Raw genomic sequence first — 7,940 nt, forward strand, 5'->3', positions numbered from 1 at the left:
ATGGTGAAGTTTGGTAAAATTGGATTTTTGGTGAACTTTGCTCGATCATAACTTTTGCCTCGATTTTCTAAACTGATTGGAATTTGTTTAGACTTTAAAGATTTTTGAAAACCCTTTAAATCAATATAAAGCTTGTGAAAATTGGAATTTTGTGGAGGGAGTTATGATCATTCAAAGTTGGTGTTAAAAATCTGAAATTCTGCAAAGTTGCAGAATTTCATGATTTCTGATATGTGCGAGCGCACACCCTACAAAAATTTTGACCTGTGCGGACGCATGCACGCACAGGTAGGGAAGTGTGTTCTGTTTGCAGCGCTAGCACAGCTTTTGCGCGCACATATCTAAGGAAGAATGTCAACCTGTGCGGACGCACAGGCTTATGCGGACGCACACGTCGGGAAGGTCAATCTGTTGGGGTGCTGGCACAGGTTGTGCGATGGAATGGATTTTAAAAATTATGTCACCTGTGCGTACACACACCTCTATGCGTACGCACACATTTTAAAATCTCCTGGGCGTGCGCACACACACACCCCTGTGCGGCCGCACACGTCCTGTTTCTTAAATTTTTCCTTTTTTTCAACTATTCTACCTTCCCAACAAGGTTGTAAACTTCTAAAACACCATTTTAAGAGTTTTGGGCTTAACTTTGAGTATTAGAACATGGGATATAACTTAAGGGTTCTAGAGCATGGTTTTATGATAAATTAGAAAACGGAGGCCTAGGTTTCTGGTGTGTTGAGAATGATTTGACGTTGGGTGGAGGATGATTGATATTTGAGATAAGGAATGATGAACTTTTGACATTGGAAATTGAGTTATGAATGGACAGTGGTTGAGATGAGTCGAGGACTCGGATTGAGACGATGGATCTCTGTATATTGAAAATGTTTTCTGAAAAACCACTGAAGTACTGATTTGTACTAAGATTATGAGACGCTATGCGCCTGGCAGGGATGGGGTTGGATCCCGCCTGTCGAGGTAGCGGCGGCGGCGTAAGGGCGGTGGTTCGTCCTGCTTGCATTGAGATGTGAGGTTTGTGGCAAGAGTATCTTGTTCGCATCCCTTCGGATCTATAGGCGAGCAGGCGCCGGTACCTGGACAGTGATCCGGGCACTATATCTCGGGGGTTCCCATATGAGAAATCCGAAGGGCGACGACTCCATGGAGATGTGTCGGGTTGGCAGTTGAACCGACAATGTGATATCACAGCCAGTAGGGCAGGCATTCATCATATGCATTTTCTATCTGTTTGTTTGCTTTGCCGACTTGTAATTGTATGCCTAATTGAATAACATGCCTATTTGCTTACCTGATCTACTTGCGTTGTATGCTTTTACTTGTGAATTACTTGCATTGTTATTAATTGTGTTTTCTACTGGGATTGAGGAGGTTCGAAAGGCGGTGGCGATGGGATCGCATGGAGGATAGGTTGGTGAAGGCTGTGGGACAGCGGTGTTTGGTTAGAATAGAAATCCCTTAAGATAGATTACCCGGTTTATTTATAATAAGGTTTATATTATGCTTAATTGTTTTAGAATGCTTTAAGTTTGAATCCTGTGATGGATATGGAGCTTAGGATTGCCTTTGGCGTCCCGGGGTCTTATATCCTACATCACTAGGCACTGTTACCATACTGAGAACCTCCGGTTCTCATACCATATCTTTGTTGTATTTTTCAGATGCAGGTCGCAACCCACCTCGGTGAGTTGTTTTGGGATGGTGATAGAAGCGGAGGATCTTGGAGTCTTTTGGAGTCTTTTTGGTTTATCTTGTTTATACATCTCTCTTTTGTATTTTGTCTTAGCCTAGAGGCTTGTTTTATGAGAAAAAAACTTGTATAAGCTGTTTCAAACTGTCAGTTTTCTGTATAGTTATGTATACTTGTATATGGCTAGCCGGCTTAAACTCCGCGAGTCGACGCTAGTTTCCTATGATATTATATACTTATATTTTGTTATATCTTATCTGTTTCTTATGCCTTAAACTAGTAGATCGTTAATACGGTTTGCGCTTTTCAAATCCAATATTTGAGCTATATTTTTTATCGGGCTTCTAGATATTATATTATTCTTCTATATATTATATGTATGAGCTTAGAATTGTCATAACCTCTGATTAACCTTTGCTTTATGACGCGAGATAAGGCTTAGGCTAATTAGGGTGTTACAACAATCATAGAATTGCTTAATCTCATCAATATTTTGAACACCATGTTCCTGAGTTTGTACATTTCTAATTGTTGCAATAACACGATCTGGGCCGTTGTTTATATATTTAAACAAATATTTGATGACATTTGACTTGTTACAAAACTCCAAATTGATATGAGCTCGATATTTCATTAGGAGCATTGGATTATAAGGAGCAACAAACCGATTATCCACATCCACACCATTTATTGTGTATGTAATCCCCATATTATGCCTTCTATATATTGGATAACCATCCTTATCAAAATTTGTCGAGTCAACAAATATTTTGGGATAAAAAGAACAACCACCATTTCTCATGCAAGGAGAAGAAGGTTTTAAATTACCACAAGGACCATGAATCATATATTTGGTAACAATGCTATACAGCTTTAGAAATCTCGTTGGATCTGGTAACTCAGCTGATATATCTCATCCATGATTTCAATTGTTTGCATCCTACTTGCATTTTGAAGCTAAACCAATATATGAGCATGTGGCAAGCCTCTTTTCTGAAATTCAATTATATACATTCTTGAATAAAAGAAAAATCTAATTTTAAATATAATTCATTATTAGATAAGCAACAAAAAAATCCATAAAAATTACCTGCATTCATAGGTTCAAAGAAAACACCATCTTTCAAATCAGTTTTCAAAGATTGAATTTTCAATTCAAACAATTTTCATGCAAGATCGGGTCGATCAGATATAAGAATGAGTCCGTTTAGTGTATCTTTGAAACTCCAACCAACTTGAATTGCATGTTATAGTAATAAATAGACTAGGGTATCCATATTGTTTGCAAATAGACATAGCATCCTAACAATTAGTCAACATATATCTTCTTCCCCCAATAAAAGAAGACGGCAACACAATCCTAGTTGCAATGGACGATGCATTAATATCTCCTCATTTCATGGCCTCTTCAACTCCTTGCAATATATGAGATCTTATATTTTTCTGGTCAATCTAATATACAAAAGTCATTGTGACTCTACCATGCTAAAAGAATCAACAATAAATTGTTGAAATAGCCTTCTAGATTTAAGTATTGTCCCAAACTCAGCATTTCATTCTTGAATTCGGAAGCAAATAAATTTTCGAAGAGAAACTCTTTGTCTTGTGGGTATGTTTTCTCTACTTCTAACGTGACGGTATAGTATATCTTCTTGCTATCCATCTTTACCATATGGGAACAATAAAGGATATTGCAATGGCCAATAGCAAGTATGTGTCTCATGAATATGCTATAACTATACATTCTTAGAATGAACAATGATATCGCGTCCAGTATCTGAGCCATCGAAGCCACCAACAATAAGACCAGTAATTTCAGCAACTGTGGGTTTACTATACACTCGAGGGTCTGTAGTTCGATGTCTAAATAACCAAATGAAAAAAGATTCATCAGGATGTTGCTGATAGAACTGTTTAGCCATCCAAAAAGATTTGGCAACAATATTATTTTTGTCGATCATTTTCAATAGATCTTCAATTAATGTTGAATCCAAAGAACTTACACCACTGGTCAAACTTTATACAAAAATAAATTAGTTACCTATACACAAAAAAGGAATGAAAAACAAATTTGAAAAAAAATAATAGTTGGGAGTTAGTTAAAACATAATCAAATCATACTGAAAAAGTTTATCTTGTCAAATCTTTTTCAAAATCAATCCTTTTTCATTTTTTTTATGATTTTCGAATTTCATTCTTAAAATTTTTCAAAATCTTTTTCATTTTTCTTTTAATATTTTCGAAAATTTTAAAACTAATTTTTCAAAATCTTTTTCTTAATTTTATTTCATATTTTCGAAAATCCTTGCTAACAATTAATGTTTTGATTCAAAAATTTCAAGTTTGTTACTTTCTTGTTAAGAAAGGTTCAATCCTTAAATTCTAGAATCATATCTTTTAGTTTCTTGTTAGTCAAGTTATCAACTTTAATTTTAAAAATCAAATCTTTTTAATTTCTTTTTCAATTCTTTTTCAAAATAAATTTCAATCATATCTTTTTAAAATTTTAATTTCAAAATCTTTTTCTAACTTCTTATCTTTTCAAAATTTATTTTCAAATCTTTTTCAACTAACTACTTGACTTGTTTGTTTTAATTTTAAAAAGTTTACTATTTCTTATCTTTTTCAAAACCACCTAACTACTTTTCCACTTCTAATTTTCAAAAATCACTAACCACTTTTTCAAAAATCTTTTTAATTAACTAATTGTTTTAGTTTTTAATTTTCTTGTATTTCTTTTTCAAATTTTCGAAACTAACTTAATTAATTAAATAAAAATAAAAATATTTTTCTTTTCCCTCTTCTTAAAATTCGAATACTTTCTCTCTCATCTCTTTCTATTTATTTTATTTATTTACTAACATTTCTCTTTTACTCATCTAATAATTCGAACCCTCTCCCTCTCTCTGTGTTTGAATTCTTCTTATTCTCTATCTACCTCATTCTTCTATTCTTCTTTTTCTCTGACACATAAAGGAATATCTATACTGTGACATAGAGGGTTCCTCTTCTCTCTTTGTTCTCCTCTTTTTCATATGAGCAGGAACAGGAATAAAGACATTCTTGTTGAAGCTGATCCTGAACCTGAAAGGACTTTGAAGAGGAAGCTAAGAGAAGCTAAAGCATAACACTCCGAAGAGGACCTTACAGCAAACTTCGAAAAAAAGGCAGACATGGCAGCCGAACCTGAGAACAATGCTGGAGATACAAGAAAGATGCTTGGTGACTTTATTGCACCAACTTCCAACTTCTATGGAAGAAGCATCTCAATTCCTACAATTGGAGCAAACAACTTTGAGCTTAAGCCTCAATTAGTTTCTCTAATGCAGCAGAATTGCAAGTTTCATGGACTTCCATTGGAAGATCCTCATCAGTTCTTAGCTGAATTCTTACAAATCTGTGACACTGTTAAGACCAATAGGGTTGATCCTGAGGTCTACAGACTTACGCTTTTCTCCTTTGCTGTAAGAGACAGAACTAGGATATGGTTGGACTCGCAACCTAGAAAAAGCCTGAACTCTTGGGAAAAGTTGGTTAATGCTTTCTTGGCTAAATTCTTTCCACCTCAAAAGATGAGCAAGCTTAGAGTGGAAGTCCAAACTTTCAGACAGAAGGAAGGTGAGTCCCTCTATGAAGCTTGGGAAAGATACAAGCAATTGATCAGAAGGTGTCCATCTAACATGCTTTCAGAATGGAGCATCTTAGGTATATTCTATGATGGTCTGTCTGAATTGTCCAAGATGTCATTGGACCACTCTGCTGGTGGATCTATTCATTTGAAGAAAACACCTGCAGAAGCCCAGGAACTGATTGAAATGGTTACAAATAACCAGTTCATGTATACTTCTGAAAGAAATCCTATGAATAATGGGATGACTCAGAAGAAAGGAGTTCTTGAGATTGATACTCTGAATGCCATATTGGCTCAGAATAAAATATTGACTCAGCAAGTCAATATGATTTCTCAGAATCTGACTGGAATGCAAGCTGCATCCGGCAGTACTAAAGAAGCTTCCTCTGAAGGAGAAGCTTATGACCCTGAGAATCCTGCAATGGAAGAGGTGAATTACATGGGAGAATCTCATGGAAACACCTATAATCCTTCATGAAGAAGTCATCCAAATTTCTCATGGAAGGATCAACAGAAGCCTCAACAAGGCTTCAATAATAATAATGGTGGGAGAAATAGGTTTGGCAATAGCAAGCCTTTTCCATCATCTTCTCAGCAACAGATAGAGAATTCTAAGCAGAGCCTCTCTGACTTAGCAATCATAGTCTCTAATCTATCTAAGACCACTCTCAGTTTCATGACTGAAACAAGGTCCTCCATCAGAAATTTGGAGGCACAAGTGGGTCAGCTGAGTAAAAGAGTTACTGAAATCCCTTATAGTACTCTCCCAAGCAATACAGAAGAGAATCCAAAGAGAGAGTACAAGGCCATCAATATATCCAAAGTGATCGAACTTATAGAGGAGGAAGAGACAGTGATTTACAGTGAGGAAGACCTCAATAGACATCTACTGACCACTAAGGAGTTCCCTAATGAGGAACCAAAGGAATCTGAGGCTCATACAGAGACCATAGAGATTCCACTAAACTTATTGTTGCCATTCATGAGCTCTGATGAGTATTCTTCCTCTGAAGAGGATGAAGATATTGTTGAAGAGTAAGTTGCTCGGTATCTAGGAGCAATCATGAAGATGAAGGCCAAGTTATTTGGTAATGAGACTTGGGAGGATGAACTTCCATTGCTCATCAATGAACTGAATGCCTTGGTTCAGCAGAAATTACCTCAGAAGAAACCGGATCCCGGAAGGTTTTTAATACCTTGTACCATAGGTACCATGATCTTTGAGAAGGCTCTGTGTGACCTGGGGTCAGGTATAAACCTCATGCCACTCTCTGTAATAGAGAAACTAGGGATCTTTGAGGTACAAGCTACAAGAATCTCACTAGAGATGGCAGACAAATCAATGAAACAGGCTTATGGACTTGTAGAGGATGTCTTAGTGAAGGTTGAAGGCCTTTACATCCCTGCTGACTTCATAATCCTAGACACTGGGAAGGATGAGGATGAATCCATCATCCTTGGAAGACCCTTCCTAGCCATAGCAAGGGCTGTGATTGATGTGGACAGAGTAGAGTTAGTCCTTCAATTGAATGAGGACTACCTTGTGTTTAAGGCTCAAGGATCTTCTTCTGTAAAGCATGAAAAGCTTCATTCAATTCTCTCCATACAGAATCAAGAAAAGCTGCCACATTCAAAATCTAAGTTTGGTGTTGGGAGGCCACAATCATGCTCTGAGTATCTGTGAAGCTCTGTAAGAGCTTACTGTCAAGCTATTGACAGTAAAGAAGCGCTTATTGGGAGGCAACCCAATCTTATTTATCTATATTACTTACTTTTTCATTTCATTTTCCACTGTTAGTTTATGTTTTCTTTAGGTTGATGATCATGTGGAGTCACGAAAGTAGTTGCAGAATTAAAGCGGAATAAAAAACAACATCAAAAATAGCACACCTTAGAGGACAGGCTTACTGGCGTTTAAACGCCAGTAAGGATAGCAGAATGGGCGTTTAACGCCCAGTCTGGCAGCATTCTGGGCATTAAATGCCAGAATTAGAAGACAGACTGGCGTTTAACGCCAGAAAAGGGTGTCTGGCTGGTGTTAAATGCCAGAAAGGGGCATCAGCCTGGCGTTTAAATGCCAGAAAGGGCTGTCCAGGGGCGTTTAAACGCCAGAAAGGTGCATGGACCAGAATTCCTTGACACCTCAGGATCTGTGGACCCTATAGGATCCCCACCTACCCCAACTCACTCTCTCTCCTCTTCACATCTTTTCATAACACTCTTCCCTAAATACCCTTGACCAATCACATCAATACCTATTCCCCAAACACCATTCACCTATCAAGTCCTACTCTCTTCCCCATAATCTCTTCACCACTCACATTCATCCACTATTCTCCAAAAAACCCATCATAAAACCCCACCTACCTTACTATTCAAATTCAAAACATTTTCCTCCCAAACCCAACCCCTTCTTATATGAATTCCCTCTCTCTCTTACCCTATAAATACCCCTCCTTACCACCTTCAATTTCACACATTATAAACACTTAAACCCCCCTTGGCCGAATTCAAAACACCCCTCTATCTCCTCCATTTCTTCTTCTTCTCCTCCTTTCTTTTTTCTTTTGCTCGAGGACGAGCAAACCTTTTAAGTTT

General features: G+C 37.2%; 1 non-coding gene across 1 annotated transcript; it reads right to left on the reverse strand.

Annotated features, from left to right (window-relative positions):
- Positions 1-5,289: 5,289 nt before the first annotated feature.
- Positions 5,290-5,393, reverse strand: LOC112761763 (small nucleolar RNA R71). Its single transcript, XR_003182141.1, has one exon. It is a non-coding gene; the product is annotated as a small nucleolar RNA R71 (small nucleolar RNA).
- Positions 5,394-7,940: the final 2,547 nt, after the last annotated feature.

Source organism: Arachis hypogaea, chromosome 16 (genome assembly GCF_003086295.3).
Source record: "Arachis hypogaea cultivar Tifrunner chromosome 16, arahy.Tifrunner.gnm2.J5K5, whole genome shotgun sequence".
Classification (NCBI taxonomy): domain Eukaryota; kingdom Viridiplantae; phylum Streptophyta; class Magnoliopsida; order Fabales; family Fabaceae; genus Arachis; species Arachis hypogaea.